Source organism: Sus scrofa, chromosome 2, assembly GCF_000003025.6.
Source record: "Sus scrofa isolate TJ Tabasco breed Duroc chromosome 2, Sscrofa11.1, whole genome shotgun sequence".
In the NCBI taxonomy this organism is placed as follows: domain Eukaryota; kingdom Metazoa; phylum Chordata; class Mammalia; order Artiodactyla; family Suidae; genus Sus; species Sus scrofa.
This window is the reverse complement of record NC_010444.4, coordinates 116,160,544-116,186,856: the sequence shown is the minus strand read 5'-3', so window position 1 is coordinate 116,186,856 and position 26,313 is coordinate 116,160,544. Positions and strand designations below refer to the sequence as shown.

The 26,313-nt window shown below is 38.1% G+C and overlaps 1 protein-coding gene and 1 pseudogene across 8 annotated transcripts in view; one reads left to right on the top strand and one right to left on the bottom strand.

Annotated features, from left to right (window-relative positions):
- Nucleotides 1-26,313, bottom strand: part of CAMK4 (calcium/calmodulin dependent protein kinase IV) — a 324,433-nt gene that overhangs the window by 47,979 nt on the left and 250,141 nt on the right. The gene's annotated exons all lie outside the window — the stretch shown is intronic.
- LOC100515531 lies at nucleotides 17,018-20,159 on the top strand (annotated as a pseudogene).

Below are 26,313 nucleotides of genomic sequence, written 5' to 3'. Positions count from 1 at the left end.
CAGGAGAATAGAGACATTCTATAAGATCATACTGATGATATAGAACTGATTAAGGAATATCTAATCACAGAGAAATAGACTTTATAATGTACAATCAATCTTAGCTACAGATTACTTAAATCATGGAGATTCAATGTATATAGAAAAAAGGATTAGAAATCATAATAAACATAATCATAATTAAAGTAAATCGAGGACAAGCAAGGAAACCACCTGAAAGTTGGGAAAAGAGCTATCAAACCTATGTGAATTGAACAATTTAATGAAGAGAAATAATTCTCTAATTACTAAAGGTTATCTTGACAAATGGTAACATTTAATAAGGAAATTGGAAGAACAAGTAACCAGATGAGTATGAATTTAATTTAAACTTTATGAAAATAAAAAGATGAAGGAGAAGGAGGAAGAAAAGTAAGTGTCAGAGGCAGACAAGAACAATTTAGTGGCTCAACTTTTGGAAAGTGCATTATTTTTTTAGAAAAAAGCATGAAATGACAAGTATAATTTTATCTGCAGACAAATCAAGGTGGGAAACAAATGCACTTTTAAGGATTTTATAATAAAAATTTTAATGTTTTGGTGCCAAGGGTGTATCTTTGCTGAGTTCTGTTCCAATATTTTGGTCTTGGTTTTGATCAAGAGTTAACTTTTTTTTTTCATTTTATCATTAACATTGTTTTTTTTTTCCATTTTTTTAAATTACTCAAATGAATTTATCACATCTGTAGTTGTATAATGATCATAACAATCTGATTTCACAGGATTTCCATCCCACAGCCCAGGCACATCCCCCCACCCCCCAAACTGTCTCCTCCAGAGACCATAAGTTTTTCAGTGTCTTGTGAATCAGCATCTGTTCTGCAAAGAAGTTGTCTGTCCTTTTTTCAGATTCCACATGTCAGTGAAAGCATTTGATGCTGGTGTCTCATTATATGGCTGACTTCACTTAGCATGATAGTTTCTGGGTCCATCCATGCTGCAAAAAATGCTGGTAGTTCGTTCCTTTTAATGGCTGAGTAATATTCCATTGTGTATATGTACCACCTCTTCTGGATCCACTCCTCTGTCGATGGACATTTAGGTTGTTTCCATGTCTTGGCTATTGCAAATAGTGCTGCAGTGAACATCAGAGTACACGTGTCTTTGCGAGTCATGGTTTTCTCTGGATAGATGCCCAGGAGTGGGATTGCTCGATCAAATGGTAGGTCTATGTTTAGTTTTCTGAGGAATCTCCATACTGCTTTCCACAGTGGTTGCACCAAGATCAAGGGTTAATTTAAGAAATAAAGCATAATAAGGTTTTTGTGAAACAGTTAGTAAGGAACAATATTATAAGAAGTACTTTGGGGCAACATACCCCAAGTATACCTGTGTACCTTAAACAATTCGTCCACCCTCTAAATCTCAGTTTCCTTATCTGCAATGTCCATTTGTAGTGAAAACGGAAAATGGATACGGAAGCCCTTAGCATGTAGCAGATATTCTACTCCGCGAGCAGGAGTTGTTAGGTCTCAGTTTTTGTTGTTCCATGTCTCTTATAAAATAAATTACATTTAGAAATCCTTTGAGATTTGCTCTTTTCTGAAGTATTAAAGGATACTTTGATCAGAAAATACATAATTTTTATTTAATCATATTTCCTTCTTCTGTTTTGGCTGCCAAAGAGCTCAGTGAAAAAGATATTTCCAGTTATAATAACTATCCTTTTCCTGATATATTTACGTCTCCTTCACTTTAAAAAAATTTTTCTTTGTTTCGTATGCATTTTTCATTTAATTTGCCACAACCTGTCTTCTCAAGAAGGTGTAATATAAATTACAGAGACCTAGAATGTATTAGTTTTCTTCACCCTGAAACAAATCTAAGTAAAATACAAAATGAAATTGCTATATATGTGTTCACAGTTTACAGTAAGAATGCTTAGAAGTTAGAAAAGGTACAAAGTTTGAGGCAATTAGGATTTGAAACATTCTTACTCTATTTTTCCCAACTGTAAAACAAGGAATTTCTATGACAAACAGTATTTGTCATTCACAATGAGTTGCATTTCAAAGTCTACTGTTTTGCTTATGCTCCATTGTCCTTGGTCTTTGGTAGTTCTTAAGAGCTAGCCCTGGGTGCTGCTTTGGATCCTGTACTGTGGCCCCTCCCTACCCAGAAGCACTGCCCTACCAGTACTGCCTTTTCTTCCACCTATCTCTGCTACTTCCTCTTTCAACATAGAAATATCTCCAGACTAGACCATTATTAATTTGTCAGAATTTTAAATTCTTGTGCTTACATTGTAGTGCTATTATTTCCATAGTAACATCACTTTGATACATTTAGCTGAAGTAGGGCTCTGCATCTTATCTGTTGATGAAACATACACTATACTTATTGGATAATAATACTTAGTCACCTCAGAGGTGCAAGGGACTATCCTAGATGAAGGAGATTTACAGCATCACTTTGAGAAAAGCCAAATCCAATAAGAACATTTCAACTGTAAGATCAGGCAAAGGGTTTCATCTTCAAGGTGACATTTTGAATAATCACATAATTATTTTTTCTTCTGTAGTAACATTAAGTTGATAGTTATGGCTGAATTAATTTCTTCACATCTTTGAAGTTGATCTGAATATTCAATACAACACATGCCTCAGGCGAGTTTGGGGAAAGACACTTGAAAACTCATCTGTTAGCTTCCTCTTCAATTTCCTTCATGTCTAAAAACATTCATAAATTGTACTGCCCATTGTAATAAAATGGAGCTGCATTGTCCAGCTCTAATAATACATTAGTGAAGAGTGGGCAGGCCAAAAGGCCTCCATTTGTAAATGAAAGGGTCCTGCTGGGCTTCAGTGGTGAGCCTGAAGAGGACTGGGTTTGCTACAATTTCTGCAGTAAGGCTCCATCATTGTTTAAATTATGGGTGTGGCCTGAAGTGTTTGGATAAAGCAAAGCTTTGCGGGGAAATGCTTGCTGGGTGGTGATATCATGGGGAAAGGGAGTAGGATGCTTTTACAGAGCAGATGATTTTGCATGTCACTATCTGGGAAATCTGGGGTAAAAGGCTAGACTAGTTGACAGGGGAAGAGGTCATGAAGAACAGTCATACAATTCTTGTTTCTGATTTTTGTACGAGTCTCCTGGTGCACAAGTCGGAGTAGGGGAACGTGGGTACTTGAAGCAAGGTGGAAATTCATTTTTCTTTCTATGTATGTGCATGCCATAAAAGTCTATTAAGTATATATTTTTCAGAATGATCTATTTACTATAGATGGAAAATATCATTTTTGCCTATACTATTTTTCTTAGTTTCAAACCATTCACTCAAGACCTCAATAAATACTTATCACTACTATCAACAGCAATTTTTTTTTCTTTTTGTCTTTTAGGGCTGTACCCTTATGCAGGTTCCCAGGCTAGGGGTCCAATTGGAACTGTAGCCGCCGGCCTACACCACAGCCACAGCAATGCTGGATCCTTAACCCACTGAGCGAGGCCAGGGATCAAACCCGAGTCCTCATGGATGCTAGTCAGGTTCACTAACCTCTGAGCAATGACGGGAACTCCAGAGGCAATTATAAAGTGAATGGATATTTTAAATTAGGCATTAGGCAAAAAATTAATGGAAAAAAGTGATGCGTCTTAACTTAGACAAACTGCATGCTAAAAGAATACAAGAATATAAAGAAAACTAAGCAACATACATGTAATCTACAAATAAATCAGTATATAAAATGTATTTGTATATGAGATTAGAGCAAGTGCATGTTATGAGGCAACTTCCTGAGGGGCTGTTGAGAATATTTAGAGATGATAAGTTTGTCATAATTTCAATCTCTTTATTTCCAATGCAGATGGTCAGATTTCAAGAAAGATGAGATTTTAGGAATGGAGGCTAAGGAAAGGCTTGACCTATTAAATAAAGGCGATATTCAGAAGACAATGAATAGCTTGGGAAAAGGTCCAAAAAAAAAAAAAAAAAAAAGAAAGAAAAAATGATCTGCAGTTACACAGAAAACAGCAGCAAACTCTTTTTTCTTTTCTTTTCTTTTTTTAATAAGAAAGAAAAGATTAGGTTTGTGGAAAGTAACATAATGTCTTTTCTATCAAAGGAAATCTTGGTTACTCCATCTGGCTCCTGTTCGCCTTCCTGCGACCCCCTCCTCCTCTTTCCCTCTTCTCACAGTAACAATTTGTTTCAAATTAGCCAACCGGGAAGAATGTGCACCCTGACCTGACCTATGGGAAGGGGCCAAGTACATCACCTACATTAGGGATAAATAGGAGGGTCCTTTGTTCAGTGTGTGCACTTTTTGGAGTACCACACCCTTCTGCAGAAGTAAAGAGCCTTGTCGAGATCTCCCTGTGTTCACGTGTCTCATTTTTCGACACTGATGATCTGAGCCATGTCCATAACAGGTTGGAGCACAAAAGAAATAAAGGGAAATCCCAGATCTGCATGCTCTGGTCAAACAGAGACTACACAGACTACATAGAAATTGAATTCTCCATACTGTCCAGAGAAGTTGATTGGGCAGGACTGAGGATAAATGTAGACAGCATGCCATCCTCAGGCAAAGAGTTGAGCTTCTTCACAAGGTTGAGGAAGCTGGAAATATTAAGAGATGTCTATGCTTCAGACTCCAGTTTATAATTTATACATTAATACATTATAAAAAAATAAAAATAAAAATAAAAAGGAGTTCCCATCATGGCTCAGTGGTTAATGAATCTGACTAGGAACCATGAGGTTGCAGGTTCGATCCCTGGCCTTGCTTAGTGGGTTAAGGATCTGGCATTGCCGTGAGCTGTGGTGTAGGTCGCAGATGCGGCTTGGATCCCTTGTTGCTGTGGCTCTGGTGGAGGCCGGCGGCTACAGCTCTGATTCGACCCCTAGTCTGGGAACCTCCATATGCCACGGGCGCGGTCCAAGAAATGTCAAAAAGACCAAAAAAAAAAAAAAAATCCCAAAAACTTTATGAGAGGATATTTGGGATATATTAGAGAATGAAAGCTTTTGGATGCAATGAAATGTATTTCAAATATGTCAAAGAGTGAAATTCTGGACATTTTTTCTTGGGAAACATTTCCATCCACAGATGTATAAATGGCTCCTAAATGAAATATGTATTAAAGTAGAATGTGGAATTTAAAAAAAAAAAAGAAAAAACCCGAAATGTATCTTTTCATTGGGTCTTTCAAAAAATGCAATCACCAAAAGCAAAAACTCTCTTTTAAATAGACAAAGATAACACTGCTGCTATGAATTCAGGGGGTGTCTAGACATGTAATTAAACTCTCTCTATGGTCCTAACAAAAACTGTGTCATTGTGTAATGAAAGCTACTGCATAGTAATTTAGTTTAATTACAGCTATGCTGTGTTCGATGGGCTGTGTGTGGTTAATTGATAATGTCTCAGGAGTTGGTAAGAGGAAGTTTGAATCTCTTTAAAAATCTAACAGGACAAAGAAAAACCAGTCATTAAAAAAAGAAAACGGTATTCTGGCTACAGTTCTCCTATTGGGAAGAAAAATTAAACTGCATAAATTTGCTCAGAAAGTTTAGAACTAATATATATAAATTAAAGTAAGAGCTTAAAAATGAACATTCTGCTTCTGTGTCATATCTGCTTTGGAGACCTGCCACTAACATCATCTTTATCCTCAGTCTCTACTCTATGATGCCTTCAGAACTGTCAACAAAATATATGAGAAGTGAAGTACGTAACTACTATCTCCCCTGACCAGATCAATGTAAGCCTTAATCCGTCGATCATCCTAGGGCCTGAGGAATCCATGTTAGACAAAACAGTCAAGTTCTGGGGCATTCTCATTTATTTCAGTGTCATCTGCGATGCCTTCTTTTCTTTTCCTAGCCTTAGCCAGTCAGTCATAATTCTATCCTCAGCATATAGTTTATATCTTCTCACTCTTTTCATTTACATTCTTACCACTTTGTATATAGTCCTTCATATTCTCTACTGGCAGTATTAATGTTTGACCCTACAACACCCCGTAATACCTAGGTCATCTTTCTGAAACACAGGAACTCATGTCAATTCTCTAGTTGGAAAACAAAAACAATTTATCACTAAGGGTTTCTGACCTAACCTCCTCAGCATGAAAATCAAAGGCCCTTCAAAGTTTGTTCCCAATTTATGGCTGTACTTCATCCTGGGACGATTCTTACCATGCTCTAGCACATAGCCTTAGTTACTATTCCTAAGAATGCAATATACCCATTTGGTTCCCAAATAATAGTGATCTTGCATGTGCCAAAGGGTATTTCCTAAAGATTCTTATAACACTTTTATTCATCTCAGATGCTCTTCCAGATTCTTGCATTGCTCATTTAAGGTGGAGATAAATTTCCTCCCCTTGAATCTCATCTGTGACTTGACGGGTAACCAAAAGAATTCAGTGGAAGTGACTTCTGAGGTTAGCTTATAAAAGTCAATGCAGCTTCTACTCTGTTTGCTAGATACTCTTTTTTAGATCCCTGAGCTGCCATGCAAAAGTCTGACTACCTGAAGCTTCAATGCTGTAAGAAAACTGAACTTGGAGAAGCTAAGTATGGCTGTTCTAGCTGACAGCGCCTGCTGAGGATCCATGTGACAGACATCAACTGCCAGACATGTAGGTGAAGACACCTTGAAGTGATTCCTGCCCTACAGCCATTAAGCTCCCAAGGCTTTATGTCTTCTCAGCTAATACTCTAGGCATTATGGAACAGAGATAACTACTATTCCCACCATGCCCTATCTGAAGCCTTGACCCAGAGAATATATGAGCATAGTAAAACAGTTCTTTTAAACTGCTAGGTTTGGGGATCATTTGTTACCATGGCAACAGTACCAGGAATACTTCATAACCCAGATTATACATCACCCCCCTCTATGAAATTTTCCTCTAACTCTACAAATAAAACAAATATTTTCTCTGCCTCTCATGGCATTTTCTTCACATCCCTGTCCAGGGATACTAATATTGTTATCATAGTTAATTGTGTATTTGTCTATCAAAGTAAAAGATAAACTCCTTGAGAGAAGGGACTGTTTTATTCACTTTTGTACCTATGGACTCTAGGCAAAAGGCTTAGTAAGGTTTTGATAAATGTGAGATAATGTTTGAAAGAAGGAGTGAATGAATGAATGACCAGAATTGTGGGCTGAAGGAGGCTCTACAGCAGACATCGACAAATAGATACAAAATCCCAAGAAATAGCTAGAATTCACTCTGGTGTTCAGCTAATACTAGCACTTAATCAATGTTTATTACATAGCTAAAATGGTGGAGCTACCTGAGCTGGGCCAGGCACCAGCTCTTAATGTCTTCGGATTAGAAAGATGTTCTATGTCCAAACCAATTCATAACCTGTGGCTCTATGTTCAAAAAACTTAGTAAATTCAACTTGTCCTGCTCTTTGTTTAAGGCAATGTCAACAGCTGCCCTTGGGCAGCAGGCTGGAAAGGGAGATAAAACAAATTGATTAGTTCCTTTTTGCAGTGCACGATCAAATTTACCCTAGTACTACTGGTGTCTAGCGATGAATTCTTGATGTTGTGTGTATCTGATGAACTCTATTTGTTTTTGAAAGCTATTTTCACTGAGTTCAGAATATTGGGTTATTCTTTTTTTTTCTTACAATACTTTGATGATGTTATCCCACTATCTCTTACTTGCATTATTTCTGATGAAAAATTTAATGTCATCTGTATCTTTGTTCTTCTGATACAATGTATTTTTCCCTCTGGCTGCTTTTTTGGCATTTCATTTATTTTTAGTTTTAAGAAAATTGAATATGATGTGCCTAGGTATCATTTTCTTCATGTTCCCTGTGCTTGAGATTCGTTAAGGTTTCTAAATGTGTGGCTTTATAAGATTCATTGTTTGAAAAATTGTATACGTTATTTCTTCAGATATAATTCTATCTCCCATCATTCTTCAATGACTCCAATTAAATACATATGTATGCATTTCTAAATAATATATATGCATATATGTTCCATAGCTTACTGATGTTCTTTTTGTTTGTTTGCTTTGCTTTTTTTAGGCCCACACCAGCGGCATATGGAGGTTCCCAGGCCAGGGGTCAGATCAGAGCCACTGCAAGGCAGGATGTGCGTCTGCAACCTACACCACAGCTCACGCAACACCAGATCCTTAACCCACTGAGCAAGGCCAGGGATTGAACCTGCAGCTTCATGGTTCCTAGTTGGATTCGTTTCTGCTGCGCCACGACAGGAACTCCTGGTATTCTTTTCATTTTGTTGTTAGTCTTTTTTCTCTGTGTTCCCCCTTGGATAGATTTTTGCTTTTTTATTTTCAGGGCCACACCTGCAGCATATGGAAGTTCCCAGGCTAGGGGTCAAATTGGAGCTGCAGTGCCGGCCTACGCCACAGCCACAGCCATAGCAATGCTGGATCCAAGCAGCGTCTGTGAACACCACCACAGCTCAGGGCAATGCCAGATTCCTAACCCACTGAGTGAGGCCAGGGATCAAACCTGCATCCTTATGGGTTCTAGTCGGATTCATAACCCACTGAGCCACAAAGGGAACTCCAACCTTGGATGGCTTTTTAATGCTGTGTTTTCAAGTTCATATTCTTTTATTTTTGGAATGCCTAATCTGCTGGGTTAATTCCACCCTGTATATTTTCTCAGATACTGTAGTTTTCATCTTTAGATGTTTGAATTCAGTCTTTTTTTTTATTCCTCCCATGAATCTATTTAACATCCTCAATCTCTCCTCTCCCTTCTTGAATATATGGGTTGCAGTTAAATAACTGTTTTCATTTGTGTTGTTTCTAAGTTTGTTTCTATTGATTTATTTTTTTTTCCGCTTTCATCCACTCTCACTCTGGAAGTGCTTTCTGCATGCATTTCTCATAATTTGTGACTGGGCACAGATTTTATCTTGCTGGATGCCGGGCAAATACAGATGTATTTGTAATCTTCTTTAGCTTTGTTCTGGGTGCAGTTAAGTTATACTACTGAAAATAGTTTGATCCTTTTGAGGTTTGCTTTTAAACTTTGTTAAATTTGTCTTCTCTATTGGGAACACAAACTCTTCCCACTCCTATGCGAGCAACATGCCTCGTTCCCCTATCCATGGTTCTTTTCCTGGCCCTGGGTTGTTCCTTCACGTGCATGGGCTGAAGATTTGGGGGAGGGAGCATCTGCAGCCCCGCAGAGATCACTCTTTCTCCTCTGGTACTCTGCTCTGTGAACTCCAACCTCCTTGGGTTTCAGACTCTCTATTCTGTGTCCCCATCTCAGGGAGACTGCTGCGTTCCCTTTGCTTTTTTCCTCCTTACATGGTAGCCCAGGAATCCTCTTCAGGCAATTACAGGGCTCCTACTGTTTGTGCTCCCTTTTCCAGGTATCACTTGGGCTTCCTGATGTCCAGTTTCTGAAAATCACGTTTCATATCTCTTATTTGTTTCAGGGAAAAATATAAATTGGTTCCCCTTTACTTCACCTTGTTCTGAGCAGACAATACCAAATTATTACATTTTAAATATTTTAAAAATAATATTTTGCTTGATACCTAAAATTGGAATTATCCTTGGTATGTGAGACCATGTTGAACATATCACTGCTACTGATGTACCAGTAAGTGCAGTTAAAGCTGTTAAAGAAAGACCCAGGGAACTATATTCAATATCTTGTGATAAACCATAATGGAAAAGAATATGAAAAATAATATAAATATATGTATAACTGAATCACTTTGCTGTATAGCAGAAACTAACACAACATTGTAAATAAGCTATACTTCAAAAAAAAAAAAAAAAAAAAAACCCAAAAGCTGTTAAGGAAGTAAAGAATGACAACTGGAGAAATTCTGCATTTAGTTCAACATTGATCAAACTCTACATTTGAAATTTCTACTGTATTCACCTATAAGTTCCTGAGGTTTCTTATAGGAAAGAAAAAAAATAATTTCTGCTTGTTTCTTGGTTGGAGAGAAATTCTTCCCTTTTTGTAGGCCCATAGGTGTGCTTGAGAGTGGTGCCAGATGTGAAATGGATCCAAAGTTGTAGAGATATAAAGGATAAAAGTCACATTCAGTAAGTTCTATAAAGGCAAGAGTACTCAGCTTGGAAATAATCCTAGTGATGATTCCTAAATCTATAAAACAGTTGAGTCATTACAGGCTGTATTCCCTTCCAAGGAAAGATGAAGTACCCATTTATTACATTCTACTATATATATATTTACATAACTTATGAAATAAACATTTTAAAATTTATTGAAGCAAAATGAACATTTACCCAAAAAAAGGCTTTAAATATATGAAAAGTGTTATTATCATGCAAATATATCACTAAAGAAACCTACTTAAAGAACTGACATGAGGAATTACATTGATGGTTACTAATTTTTATGTATTAGTAGCAATAGTTCATTTAGTAATTAAAACACTTCAGAGTGATGCTTCAGAAAATAAATCAAATCATCTGTATATGTTGGTTGTTCGGTGATTCTCTATACTCTATGATAATCATAAAATCTCTTATATTACAGATAAAAGTGATCAAATGATCTCTAATGTTCTATGATATTTCATTTAAAGAAAATAAAATACAATTTTATCAAAACTGTGAAGGCGGAGTTCCCGTCGTGGCACAGTGGTTAACGAATCCGACTAGGAACCATGAGGTTGCGGGTTCGGTCCCTGCCCTTGCTCAGTGGGTTAACGATCCGGCGTTGCCGTGAGCTGTGGTGTAGGTCGCAGACGCGGCTCGGATCCTGCGTTGCTGTGGCTCTGGCGTAGGCCGGTGGCTACAGCTCCGATTCAACCCCTAGCCTGGGAACCTCCATATGCCGCGGGAGCGGCCCAAGAAATAGCAACAACAACAACAACAACAACAACAACAAAAGACAAAAAGACAAAAGACAAAAAAAAAAAAAAAAAAACAAAACTGTGAAGGCTTCATTTACTAAAGTTACTTCTAAGCTTTAAATGGCCTCGACTTGTAAAACTAAACATACTCCAACTATGTGACCCAGCAATCATACTCCTTGATATTTACCTGCAGAAGCTGAAAATTTATGTCCACACAAAACCTGTATGTGGATGTTTACAGCAGCTTTATTCATAATTCCTAAAACTTGGAAGGAACCAAGATATCCTTCAGTAGGCGAGGTGATAAACTGTGTTACATCTAGACAATGGAATATTATTATTTTTTATTTTTATTTTTTAGTATTTTTATTTTATTTTATTTTTTTATTTTTGTCTTTTTGCTATTTCTTGGGCCGCTTCTACGGCATATGGAGGTTCCCAGGCTAGGGGTCTAATCAGAGCTGTAGCCACTGGCCTACGCCAGAGCCACAGCAACACGGGATCCGAGCCGAGTCTGCGACCTACACCACAGCTTACGGCAACGTCAGATCGTTAACCCACTGAGCAGGGGCAGGGATCGAACCCGCAACCTCATGGTTCCTAGTCAGATTCGTTAACCACTGCGCCACGACGGGAACTCCCAATGGATATTATTAAGCACTAAAAAGAAATAAGCTATTGAGTTATGAAAAGACATGGAATAACCTTAAATGCATATTATTAACTGAAAGAAATCTATCTGAAAAGGTGACCTACTGTATCATTGCAACTATCAGACTTTCTGGAAAAGGCAAAACTAGGGAAAAAGTAAAAAAATGTTTTCAGTGGTTGCCAGGGGTTGGGGTGGGACAGGAGGGATTAATAGGTGGAACAGAGAGGAATAAGGACAGTGAAAATAGTCTGGAAGATACAGTAATGATGGATATGTGTCATTATATATTTGTCCAAACCCAGGGAATGTACAACACTGAGAGTTAACTCTAATGTAAAGTATATAGACTTTGGGTGATTAAGATTTGTCAATTAAGATTCATCAGGTTTTTTTTTTTTTTTTCTTTAGGGCCACACCCTTGGCATATGGAAGTTCCCAGGCTAGGGATCAAATCAGAGCTACAGTTGCCAGCCTATGCCACAGCCACAGCAACGTGGGATCCGAGCTGCGTCTGAGACCTATACCACAGCTCATGGCAATGCCAGATCCTTAAACCACTGAGCAAAGTCAGGGATCAAGCCCACATCCTTATGGATCCTAGTCGGGATCATTAGTGGCTGAGCCATGAAGGGAACTTCCATCAGTTATTAACAAATGCACCATTCATATGATGAGGCTCAGAGTTAACCTCCTGAAGTTACATTAAGGTAGAAATCTAACATCAAAACCAAAATCAAATCAAAGCATCTCAATATATCGCCCATTCCATGAAAATTCCATGTGAATATAAATGTGGTTCTGGTGCTCATGGGGAATAAGATTTTAATCATATGCAAAACTAATAAGTTACTTAGTAAACTCTATAATGCAAAAAGAATCATATTGGCACTGTATTGACTATCCTGCCATAACAAAATTCCTTTTAGCTAATTCCTTTCAGCCTACCCCACTATTCTTAATATTTAAGAAAAGTTAGATGAATGAATGAAGAAAGTCCTAAATTCTGCCAAGCTGAGCTTGCCTGTTCTAACTGTTGTTTGATTTAACTTTGAGGAAAAAAGGATTCACTCTACAAAATGTCAAAGAAGTAGCTGGTAGATGCTTTCATTTTGAAAACACAGGGTGCTGCTATTTGAGTCAGCCTCATCATCAGCATGCCTGGTAAGACCAATCTGGATAATCAAGCCATGAGTACTGTACTATGTTTATGACCCCCTAAAACTAGCTAAATAGGCAACTACTTGTGAAGAAATACAATAATTAAATGTACACTGAATTTGGCTATAAAAAATTGAATAAAACTTCTGCTTAATTTCGTACTATTAACTCACATAAAGGAATGTTCAACTTTTGATACAACCATCATTTTGGATGTAGACAAAGTGATAGAGCTGACTGTATCTGGAAGAGTTACATCTGTGGATCTATCATTATTCTCAGCTATTTTTGTCCAAAAAAAAAAGAATGGAATATGCATTTGCATATATTCTTAATTTGAGACAGACAATTTTTTAATTACAGCATATAAAGAGATCCTTTTTCATTATGTCAAATAAGCAGTTTTTAAGGACTGAATTCAAGAGTAAAAAAGCAAAGGCAAATGTCAACAGGCACACCAGCTGCAATGCACATGTGTATTTTAAAAAAGTGTGATTTTTCTCTTGCCATGTGATCTTTCAAATAGATGTATCTCAAATAGATGTATCTCATTTGTCATGTTTCAGTGTTAGTCCTTAAAATCCTGCCGTGTTTAGGCCTCTCTGTCTGCTCATCTGTGTCTCTAGCTTTGGGCCCAACATCAACTATACCAGAATATGGTAGAGGAAGGCAGAGTGTGGAGGGATTAAGAGCATAAAATTTTTTTTTTTTTTTGTCTTTTTGCCTTTTCTAGGGCTGCACCTGCGGCATATGGAGGTTCCCAGGCTAGGGTTCTAATCGGAACTGTAGCTGCCGGCCTAGGCCAGAGCCACAGCAGCGTGGGATCCGAGCCGCATCTGTGACCTACACCACAGCTCATGGCAACGCCAGATCCTTAACCCACTGAGCAAGGCCAGGGATCGAACGTGCAACCTCATGGTTCCTAGTCGGATTTGTTAACCACTGAGCCACGACGGGAACTCCTAAGAGCATAAATTCTAAAGTAAACTTTTATTTTGTGTTCTAATCTTGATTCTGCCACAATTCAGCTGTGTGATCTTAAAAAAGTTACCTAACCTTTCTGAGTCTCAGTTTCCATATCTGTGAAATTAATGTAAAGAGAAGGACATCCTTATAGGTGTGAAGATTAAGTGAAATAATTTTTGTAAAGATGTTAGCAAAAAATAAAAATCACTAACAAAAAGATTTCAGCAAAAGCTTGGTTCACAATAAGTGCTTAATAATACGTAGTAGTGATGGCTGGTACGATTACTATTGAGATAGCTATTATTAGGTCTTAGTCATATCATATATTCCTCTCAAGATTCTTTCTTCTTTCAGTTTTCTAGCAGAGTAAAGCATAAGCATTAAATATAAATAGAAGATATGAATGATGTAATTTAGTGGGTAACAAGGGTCTTCCTCAGTGAAATTTAACTTACAATAAGATGGCATTTCTGGAATTCTGTAAGATTCAGAGCGACTAAGCCTTGAGTGTGGTTAAGTTTCTGTAACAGTACTTTCACAGGCAAAAGTTAGGATGTTAATTTAAAAGTTAAATACGGAGTTCCCGTCGTGGCGCAGTGGTTAACGAATCCGACTAGGAACCATGAGGTTGCGGGTTTGGTCCCTGCCCTTGCTCAGTGGGTTAACGATCCGGCGTTGCCGTGAGCTGTGGTGTAGGTTGCAGACGCGGCTCGGATCCCGCGTTGCTGTGGCTCTGGCGTAGGCCAGTGGCTAGAGCTCCATTCGACCCCTAGCCTGGGAACCTCCATATGCCGCGGGAGCGGCCCAAGAAATAGCAAAAAGACAAAAAAAAAAAAAAAAAGTTAAATACTGTGGTTCTAGATAGGTTCCAACATACAAGGGAACATTTATTTCAGAGAATAAATCACACAGATGGTCAGAACCTATGGCACATTCAACATATTATTCACAGAAATGTGTTTTAAGGTTAAGTTTTGAGAAGGCGAATCCAAGACTAAAAGCAAGGTGTATGTATGAGAGATTACGTTTTCCAACATGGATTTTCCCCTGTGTCTATCATCACGTCAAGTTCCATGAAATTAGATCTTTTCCAAGACATAGAGAAATTGTCATGTATATGTATTTAGATTTTAAAAGACATTATATTCCATGAAAACCGCTTTCCTGCAGAGTGGGATTAGCATTATCATTTTTGAAAGTAATGTAATTTAACAGTATCTTGCATTATTAAATGTATTTGAAGTCTTATTATCTTTTAAAAACCAAAGATATAAGGCCAGTTCCAAAATATTCTCAGCACTCAAAATGCTGAGCTCCTAAACAAGCTTTTGTAAATAACTAGATTCAAGTCAATGAATATATATTGTACCTGCTATGAGCTATGAATACAAAGGTGTATATGGGGTGTGTGTGTCGGGGGGAGAAGGGTGGAGGGCAGAGGAAAAGGATGACAGACATAGATGAGTAAGTCATTAGTCATGCCTATTTCAGGAGACAGGTCTATGCACAACTAACCATAATACAGTATGGTTAGTGCATCACAACAGTGGTAGAAAATGTCAGAAGAGTGCAAGGAAGGAAGTAGATTTGTTGAAATTCTAAAATTCTAAAATTCTATCTCTTAGGAAAAGAAAAAGTTAAAAATTAGAACAAGGAATTCCCACTGTGGCGCAGAGGGTTAAGAATCTGACTGCACTGATTCAGGTTGCTGTGGGTATGGGTTTGGTCCCTGGCCCATTGCAAGGGGTTAAAGGATCTGGAATTGCTGTAGCTGCACTACAGGTCTCAGCTGTGGCTTGGATTCAGTCCCTGGCCTGGGAACTTCTATATACCATGGGTGCAGCCATAAAAAATTTAACAAATATGTGCATTTAGCTTAAGAATTTATTATAGGTGAATGAAGGAGGGGGTAGGACCTTATATTACTAGGGTTTGGAAGACCTCTTAGAAATGGTCCAGGGAGTCATGGAAACCAAAATAGCCCAAATGTTCTTCTATCTGCTTTGACTTAGAAATACGTGCAGAAAATTATCCAGAGCCCATAAGGCTGTTTAACTTACTGGACTTTTGTACAGATTGAAACTTAAAAGGCTCAGAATCCCAAAGTCCAATAATGAAGATTTGTATAGATGCCTGGCAAGGTGGTCAAGCCTAGACTGGGAGTTTTAACAGCTTTGGTTCCACTGTTTGCACCTCTCCAAGCTTGTTTGTACACAACTTTAAAATGGGGGAAATGCTATTGCTGCTTTCTTCATAGTAAAAGAGCCATGAAAACTGACATGCACCTACTTATTAAGTTATTGAACAAATAATGTGGATTAAACAAAGATGGATCAAACTAATATGTGTAGATTAAAGAGCTATTAAACACTCAACAACAAAAAAACAAACAACCCAATTGAAAAATGGGCAGAAGAGCTTAACAGACATTTCTACAAAGAAGACATATGGATGTCCAACAGGCATATGCAAAAATGCTCAATATCACTAATTATTAGAGAAATGCAAATCAAAACTACAATGAGGTACCACCTCACACCAGTCAGAATAGCCATCGTTAACAAGTCCATAAATAACAAATGCTGGAGAGGGTGTGGAGAAAAAGGTACCCTCCTTCACTGTTGGTCAGAATGTAAATTGGTACAACCACTATGGAAAACAGTATGGAGATACTTCAGAAAATTAAATATAGAACTACCATATGACCCAGCAATCCCACTACTGGGCATATATCTAGACAAAACTTTCATTCAAAAAGATACAGTGTGGAGAAAAAGGTACCCTCCTTCACTGTTGGTGGGAATGTAAATTGGTACAACCACTTTGGAAAACAGTATGGCGTATCTCAGAAATGGCGATATCTCAGAAAACTAAATATAGAACTATAATACGACCTAGAAATTCCACTACTGGGCATATATCTAGACAAAACTTTCACTCAAAAAGATACATGCATCCCTATATTCATAGCAGCACTATTTACAATAGCTAAGACACAGAAACAACCTAAATGTCCATTGACAGATGAATGGATTAAGAAGATATGATATATATATACACAATGGAATACTACTCAGTCATAAAAAAGACAAACTAACACCATTTGCAGCAATGTGGATGGATCTAGAGACTTTCATACTAACTGAAGTAAGCCAGAAACAAAAAGACAAATATCATATGATATCACTTATTTGTGGAATCTACAATACGGAACAGATGATTCTATCTAAATATAACAAACAAACAAACAAGCAAACAAACAAAGAAAGAAACAGATCATGGCCAAGAAGAGCAGGCTTGGAGTTCCCGGAGGCAGGAGGAAGGGGAGCGAGGGGGATGGATGGGCATTTTGGGGGCTTGGGGGATGCAAACTGTTATATTAGGAATGGATGGGCAATGGGATCCTACTGCACAGCATAGGGAAATGTGTGTGATTGGGTAACTTTGTTGTACAACAGAACTTGATGAAACACTGTAAATCAACTATACTTTAAAAAAAAGCTATTAAACAGATGAAGGAAGGGATGCATGAGGAGTCCCTGTGCCCCACTCATTTCTCCCTGGGCCAGGAGAGACAGTCTTCCAGAAGCACCCAAAGCACTTGCTTAGGGTAGAGGGGAACATCTCTTCCTGTGGCTTCGCCATGGTGATCTATGGACAGAACTGCCAATGGCCAATGTATATTCTTCCATCATGTGCTGACCTTGGCAAAGCTGCCAGAGATATTTTCAACAAAGGATTTGGTTTGGAGTTGGTGAAACTGTATGTGAGAACAAAGTGATGAAGTGGAGTGGAATTCTCAACATCTGGCTCATCCGATACAGACACTGCTAAAGTTTCTGGGACCTTGGAGACCAAATATAAATGGTGTGAATGTGGTCTGACTTTCACAGAAAAGTGAAACACTGATTTCTGGGAGAAGAAATTGCTATTGAAGACTAGATTTGTCAAGTTTTTTTTTTTTTTGTCTTTTTCTCCCATTTTTTTTAGGGCTGTACCCACAGCATATGGAAATTCCCAGGCTAGGAGTCAAATCAGAGATATAGCTGCCAGCCTTCACCACAGCCACAGCAACACAGGATCTGATCCCCATCTGTGACCTACACCACAGGTCAGAGCAAAGCTGGATCACCAAGCCACTGGGCGAGGCTAGGGATCGAACCTACATCCTCATGGATACTAGTCAGATTCATTTCCGCTGCATCACAGTGGGAACTCAGATTTCTCAAGGTTTGAAACTGATACTTGATAACACATTTTCACCGAACAATGGAAAGAAAAGTGGTAAAGTTAAGTCTTCTTATAAAAGGGAGTATATAAACCTTGGTTGTGATGTTGACTTGTATTTTGCTGGACCTGCAATTCATGGTTCAGGGGTCTTTGGTTATGAGGGCTTGCTTGCTGGGTACCAGTTGACCTTTGACAGTGCCTAATCAAAGCTCACAAACAGTAAGTCTGCAGTGGGCTATGGGACTGGGGACTTCAAGCTGCACACTAATGTCATTGATAGGACAGAATTCAGAGGATCAATTTATCAAAAAGTATGTGACGATCTTGACACATCAGTAAACCTTGCTTGGACATCCAGAACCAACTGCCCTTGCTTTGTATTGCAGCCAAAGAGTTGGATCCCACTGTTTCCATTTCTGCAAAAGTCAACAATTCTAGTTTAAGTAGAGTGGGATATACTCAGACTCTGAGGCCTGGTGTGAAGCTTCCATTATCTGTGCTGGTAGATGGGAAGAACATTCATGCTGGAGGGTACAAACTTGGGTTTTCCCTGGAGTTGGAGGCTTAACGCAGCTGAAAGAAACCTCTGGGAACGGATGTGAGATTTGCCCTTAATATATTTCCAGTGTGACCAGCAGGCTTCCCCTCCCCCTCCAAGAAGGTGATCATCACCCAAAGGATGATCTAAACAAGAGCTGTATTTTAAATATTTGGACAATTATTTGTTAGCTGGTTTCTAGGTGAATTGGCTATCTATCTAGTTACCAGTGCTGCAGTTGTGCAGCCATCTATACATTATTTCAGTGTATTTAACTGTTAAAGGCGCCATCCACCAATAACGAAATAGATTTTTATCAAAACTGTGGGGAAAAAAGAGCTATTGAACTAAGAAAAAGATAACAGCAAAACAAAAAGACTATAAAAGTATTTTGAGTAAATACACAAGATTTTAAGTATATATGGAGAGGGAGAAAAAGAAAGAGAATATGAAAGGATTTTCTGAGAAAGATATAAAAAATATAAAATCTTAGAACCTATGGGGGAAAACTCGTATAAATTTGATCCCCTATAAGAAAATTATGCAAGACAACATACAGCAAAACTAGAAAATATTTACTCTATCCATTTGTCTATATGATACAGATTATACATAAAGATATATGTAAGAGATTGTAATATATCATAAAGATTCAGATTTGAATATATATAGTGCTCCCACACCAGGAGGAAAACACATAAAAATCACTGAAAAAACAGAACAAAGAATAGAATAAAGAATATAATGATCAGGATTGGTCATATTGGTAAAGAGGCAGATTCAAACTATTAGCAGTATTGTAGACTAGTTAAGCCTTGCACTTTAACAGCATCCATAATGGAATATAAAATGATCTTATTACTTATCTCATACAAATCACTTCTTGGAATGTATCTTAAAGAAATATTTTCACTGTGCATAAATGTGCCTACAAAAATATTTGTTACAATAATATTTATAATTTTTAAAATTGGAAAAAAACCTTAAACAAACATGTAGGAACTGGACAAATAAATTATAGAACTCATAGTGCGAAAAACGACATAACAATTAAAAGAATGAAAAAAATCCGTATGCACTAAAATATGGTAGACATTATCACGGCCCCAAAGAAGATTCCATATTCTAGTCTTGGGACTCCAAACACACCATGTAACATGGCAAAGGAACTCTGCAGATGTAGTTAGAATTACTAATCACTATTGCCTTAAAATACAGAGATTTCCTGTATTATCCAAATGGGCCCAATATAATTGTATAAGCCTTTAAAAGCAGCAGCAGAAGGCAGAGAATCAGTGAAATAGATTCAAACCATGAGAAGAACTGGATGCTCCAGGCAGGTGTGAAGATGGAGAAGGCCAGTGTGAAGGGAACCACAAGGAACTAAGTTCTGTCAACAAACTGAATAAGCTTGGAAGCGGATTCCTCCCCAGACTCTCTAGAGAAAAGTGCAGCCTGGCTGCCTGGCTGATGCCTTGATCTTGGAATTAGTCATGTTGTGCCTAACATTTGACCTACAAAGCTGTAAGATAATACATGGTGTTGTTTTAAATGTTAGGTTTGTGGTAATTTGTGATGCAGCAATAGAGAGCTAATACATGAGTGAAACAAATTTCCAAAGCATATTATTAAGGGAAAAGATAAGATAGAGAGCAACATAAAAAAAACAAATGTATGTAAGTCGGGAGTTCCGGTCATGGTGCAGTGGAAAAGAATCCAACTAGGAACCATGAGGTCTCGGGTTCGATCCCTGGCCTCACTCAGTGGGTTAAGGATCCGGCGTTGCTGTGAACTGTGGTGTAGGTGGCAGACTCGGCTTGGATCTGGCGTTGCTGTGGTTGTGGTGTAGGCTGGCAGCTGTAGCTCCAATTAGACCCCTAGCCTAGGAAACTCCACATGCAGTGGGTGTGGCCCTAAAAAGAAAAAAGACAAACAAACAAAAAACAAATGTATGTAAGTATATTGCATATTTATATAATTTTTGCCAATATGCCCCACATAGCTTCAGCCACAGCCATCATTTCTTTTTGATCACTGATCTGTGTTTCAGCTTGTTTTCTAGGATATTGCAAATAGTTTTGAAAACCTTTGAAAATACTTGTGGTTAATGTTCTGAAGTAACAGAACTGATTTCCTAACGTATTAAAAAAAGAAAAAAAAAAAAGAAAGGAGGGAGTTCCCATTGTGCTGCAGCAGAAATGAATTGGACTAGTATCCATGGGGATGCGATTCAATCCCTGGCATCACCCGTTGGGTTAAGGATCTGGAATTGCCATGAGCTGTGGTGTAGGTCATAGAGGCAGCTCGGATCTGATGTTGCTGTAGCTGTGGTGTAGGTCGGGAGCTACAGCTCCAATTTGACCTATAGCCCAAAAACTTTCATATGTTGCAGGTGCGGCCCTAAAAAGCAAAAAATCAAAACAAACAAACAAAAAACACAGGAGAGAAGAGCATGAGAACACAAGTGCTACAACATTAGAAAACAAACTAACCAAACGCTTGTCAGTGAGTGTCTTTGAAAAGCCTGGAAACCAATGACATTCAAGTTTATTCTTGTGTTTGGGTCAAACTTTGTATTCTTAATTTACTTCCCTCTAGAATCCATATTTTGAATTAACTTGAATACATCATATTAGAAAACCAATGCATCACACCTTGATTAGTAAGAGTAGATTGGTCTGGCTGTAAGAGGCAGAATTCTATGAAGGACTCCTGTATGAAATTAGCTCTTATATTAAGTGCCCTCCTTTTTGAGTGTAGGTGGAATATACGAATATGATGAGGCAGCATTCCTAGGATATTAATTTATGTGACAACCAGAGATTATTCAGATAGGTTTAATCAAATCACATGTACCCTTGAAAAGCAGAGAGTTTTCTCTGGCTGGTGTCAGAAAAGGAAGTCAGGGATTTGAAGTACTTTAGTTTTGAAGGTAGAGGGAGGCATGTGCCAAGGAATGAGGTAGCCTTTAGGAGCTGAAAGCGGCACACCCACTGACAAGCAGCGAAGGAACAGGTCAGTCAGACAACCACATCAAAGTAAATTTTTTCTTTTTTTTTGCTTTTAGGGCAGCACCCACGGCGTATTGAGGTTCCCAGGCTTGGGGTCAAATCAGAGCTACAGCTGCCGGCCTATGCCACAGCCACAGCAACAAAGGATCCAAGCTGCATATGTGGGCTACACCACAGCTCATGGCAACGCTAGATCCTTAACCTACTATTCAAGGCCAGGGATCGAACCTGCAACCTCATGTTTCCCAGTCTGATTTGTTTCTGCTGCGCCACGATGGGAACTTCCCCACCCCGTTTTTTTCCTCACGTAAGTAAATCTAACCAATGAACTTGGAGGGTCAACAAGCTTGGAAGCAGATTCTTCCCCAGAACCTTCAGATAGGCACCTGGACAACCAACGTCTTGGTGTCCACTTTGTGAAACTAAGTAGAGAACCCAGTAAAGCCCCTTGGATTTTAGAACTATAGATCTGAACAATAATGAGCTGTTTTAAGCTGCTAAATTTGTGGTAATCTGTTAGTCACGATTAGAAAACTACTATACTGGGTATTCTGCAGTCAGCAAATAGTGAACTACAGAAAATAAATACCAGCTCTTGGCACACAAGTGCCATGTACTCTCTTATTGTCTTCACAGTGTGTTGGGGTCTAAATATATGCTCGGTAAATATCTTCAGTTTGGGTAGGTGGTGAGTAAATGCATGAATGAATAAGTGAATGAAGCAATAAATAATCTTTGGTCAGTCAAGTCAGCCAACAAATATTTATGGAATGCCCAGTATGTATTATGAGTCATCTGAGTGTTGGACATAATAGAAAGATGTCCAAGACCTCAGGGAATTTATATTCCAGTTTCAAATAAGAGCTCAAAATCCCAGGGACTAGAGCTTCTCATGCCAGAGGAACAGAAGATCATTGGAATGAGGTGAATGAAGGCCCATGGAGAGAGAGGGTCATAAAGTCAGCAAGGGGCCTTTTCAGGCAGGACTTTGAAGGCCACACAGAGGCGGTGAATGTGATGAGGAGACACTGGAGAGTTAAGGGGGGAAATGGTGTGATATGACATATGCTTTTATCTTATAAATCAACAAGGATACTAAACATCTGAAGAAAGTTTTTTAAATAATATAAATCTGAAGAAAACTGATTACTACAGAGATGCCAACACAATAATCCCCAACTTGCAGGTGTGCTGTATCAAATTTAAAGTTGAAAGCTATACAATGCCCCACTAATTTTCAGAGGATATATTCCAAGACTCCAGTAGATGCCTGAAAACCATAAATGGAACTCCACCCTATATATATTCTGTTTTTCCTATGTATATACCTATGAAAAAATTTAACTTATAAATTAAGCAAAATAAGAGTTTAATAACAATAGCTAACAATAAATAGAATGATTATAATAATATACTGGAAATCTCTTGTGGTGCAGCAGGTTAAGGATCCAGCATTGTCACGGTAGTGGCTTGGGCTGCTGTTGTGGCATGGGTTCAATTCTTGGCCCAGGAACTTCCATATGCTGGTGTGTGGGGGGTGGCCAAGTTAAAATAAATAACAATATACTGTAACAAAAGTTATATGAGTGTGGTTTCTCGAAAAAAAAAAATATTTTTTAGTGCATAGAAATGCTACTTTTTAATCACTTTATTCTCTCAAGTGATTTGACTATAACAATTTTTGACTGTAAAAATATTTGACTGTAAAAATTTAATGCCCTTTCCAGAGTTTCTGTCTTGGCCTCAGTGGAAATGAATCTGACTACCATCCATGAAGATGCAGGTTCAATCTTTGGTATTGCTCATTAGGTTAAGGATCTGATGTTGCCGTGAGCTGTGGTACAGGTCATAGAGGAGGTAGGATCTGGCATTGCTGTGGCTGTGGTGCAGGCCAGCGGCTATAGCTCCGATTCGAACCCTAGCCTGGGAACTTCCATGTGCTGCAGGTACGGCCCTAAAAAGACCAAAAAAAAAAAAAAAAAAAAAAAGAATGCCTTTTCCATTTCAAGCACTTACCACACACACTGTGGCTATAACTTCTGCAGTTTGAGGGATACAGCAAAAGTAACAGGAATTTCTTTTTTCCTTTTTCACGATTTCATGCATATAAGATTCATTCCTACTATAGATCTTAGTAACCTCGGAATGAGATTTTTTTCTTTCTTATCACGTACTTTTCACTTTTCACTTTACGGTTCTCTTTGGCAAATCCCAATTGCTGGTATCATTGTTCTTGAACGTGAGGCCATTACTAAGTAAAATAAGGGTTACTTGAACACAAATACTGCAATACTGCAATAGTTGATCTGATAACCTAGATGCAACTAAGCGACTAGTGGGATATGCTGCACAGAGGGATGGTTTATATCCATTGTGGGATGGGGCTGGACAGTGCAGAATTTCATCATACTGCTCAGAATGATGTGCGATTTAAATCTATAAATTGTTCTGACTGGTGTAATATGGTACCTCATTGTAGTTTTGATTTGCAGTTCTTTCTTTTCTTTTCTTTTTCGTCTTTTTTGCCATTTCTTGGGCCGCTCCCGTGGCATATGGAGGTTCCCAGGCTAGGGGTCGAATCAGAGCTGTAGCCACCGGCCTATGCCAGAACCACAGAAACCCAGGATCCGAGCCGTGTCTGCGACCTACACCACAGCTCACGGCAACGCCGGATCCTTAACCCACTGAGCAAGGCCAGGGATGGAACCCGAAACCTCATGGTTCCTAGTTGGATTAGTTAACCACTGAGCCACGACGGGAACTCCTTGATTTGCATTTCTCTAATAATTAGTGATGTTGCCTAATTTCACTAATGATGTCTTCATGTGCCTACTGGCCATCCGTACATCTTTTTTGGAGAAATGTCTACTTAGGTCTTCTACCCATTTTTTGATTAGGTTGTTTTTTTGTTGTTGAGTTGTATGAGTTTGCATAATTTGGCAACTATTAAGCCCTTGTCAGTTGCACTGTTTGCAACTATTTTCTCCCATTCTGTAGGGTTTTTTTTTTTTTCATTTGTTTATGGTTTCCTTTTCTGTGCAAAAGTTTGTAAGTTTGATTAGGTCCCATTTGTTTATTTTATTTTATTTCCCATTGCCTTGGGAGACTGACCTAGAAAACATCTGTATGGTTTATGTCAGAGAATGTTTCACCCATGTTTTCTTCCAAGAGTTTTATGGTGTCTTATGTTTCAATCTTTAAGCCATTTTGAGTTTACTTTTGTGCATGGTGTGAGGGGTGTGTTTTAGGTCAGAATGGCCACTGTTAATAAGTCTACAAATAACAAATGATGGAGAGAGTGTGGAGAAAAGGGAACCCTCCTACACTGCTGGTGGCACTGTAAATTGGTACAACCACTATGGAAAACAGTACAGAGATATCTCAGAAAACTAAATATAGAACTACCATATGATCCAGCAATTCCACTCCTGGGCATGTATCTGGACAAAACTTTCATTAAAAAAGATACATGCACCCCTATGTTCACTGCAGCACTTGGCTATTCACGATAGCCAAGACATGGAAACCTAAATGTCCATTAACAGATGAATGGATTAAGAAGATGTGGTACATACATACAACGGAATACTATTCAGCCACAGTATGGAGGTACCTTAGAAATCTATACATAAAATTAGCATATGACCCAATAATCCCACTCTTGGGCATATACCCAGACAAAACTTTCCTTAAAAAAGACACATGTACCCGCATGTTTATTGCAGCTCTATTCACAATAGCCAAGACGTGGAAACAACCCAAATGTCCACTAACAGATGACTGGATTAGGAAGATGTGGTATATATACACAATGGAATACTACTCAGCCATAAAAAAAGAACAAAATAACGCCACTTGCAGTAACATGGATGGAACTAGAGACTCTCATACTGAGTGAAGTAAACCCGAAAGAGAAAGACAAATACCATATGATATCACTTGTATGTGGAATCTAAAATATGGTACAAGTTAACCTATCTACAAAATAGAAACAGACTCACAGACATAGAGAACAGACTTGCGGTTGCCAAGGGGAAGGGGGGATGGAGTAGGATGGACTAGGATTTGGGGATTGATAGGTACAAACTATTACATTTAGAATGGATAAGTAATGAAGTTCTACTGTACAGCACAGGGAATATATCTAGTCTCTTGGGATAGACCATGATGGAAGATAATGTAAGAAAAGGAATATATATATATATATATGGAAATGACTGGGTCACTTTGCTATACAGCAGAAATTTGCACATTGTAAATCAAATATACTTTAATTTTTAAAAAGTAAAAAAAAAAAAAAAAAAAACCAAACCGTATAAATTGTTTATTTCTGGAATCTTAGACTTAATATTCTCAGACCATGGCTGACTGCAAGTAAAAGAAACGAAGGAAGGCAAGGCCTAAAGTAAAAGGGAAATACTGTACTTTGGGTTTAATATATACTGCTACACAAAGAAAATGAAGTTAACTGTGACTTACCCTTGTCATTCCACATTATGTACATATACTACTCATTTTCCTGGTGGTCATCATTTGCCAATACAATCATGTAACTTATACATATTTTTTAAAACACCTGGAATGTTCTACTAATAAAATCTGAGTTTCAACTACTTTTAAGTGTCCAAAGCCCTGGTAAGAACTTATCTATTTAATTAACCAATTAACTCTGCTTACAACCTAGTAGGCAGAATTTGGACCCTCCAGCAAAATTTTATGGACTGATGATATGTGGGGAACCATTTCTTTTGGGAAAAAAAAAAAAAAGTAGAGCAGGCTCTGTTACTTTAAGTGAAATAAATGGGAGGAAACACTGAGGTCAGAAATCATGGAAGATTAATATTAAATATATAGCATGTAAAATGCATTAGAATTACTTCACAGTTCTTTCATGAGCTAAAAATAGAGGATATT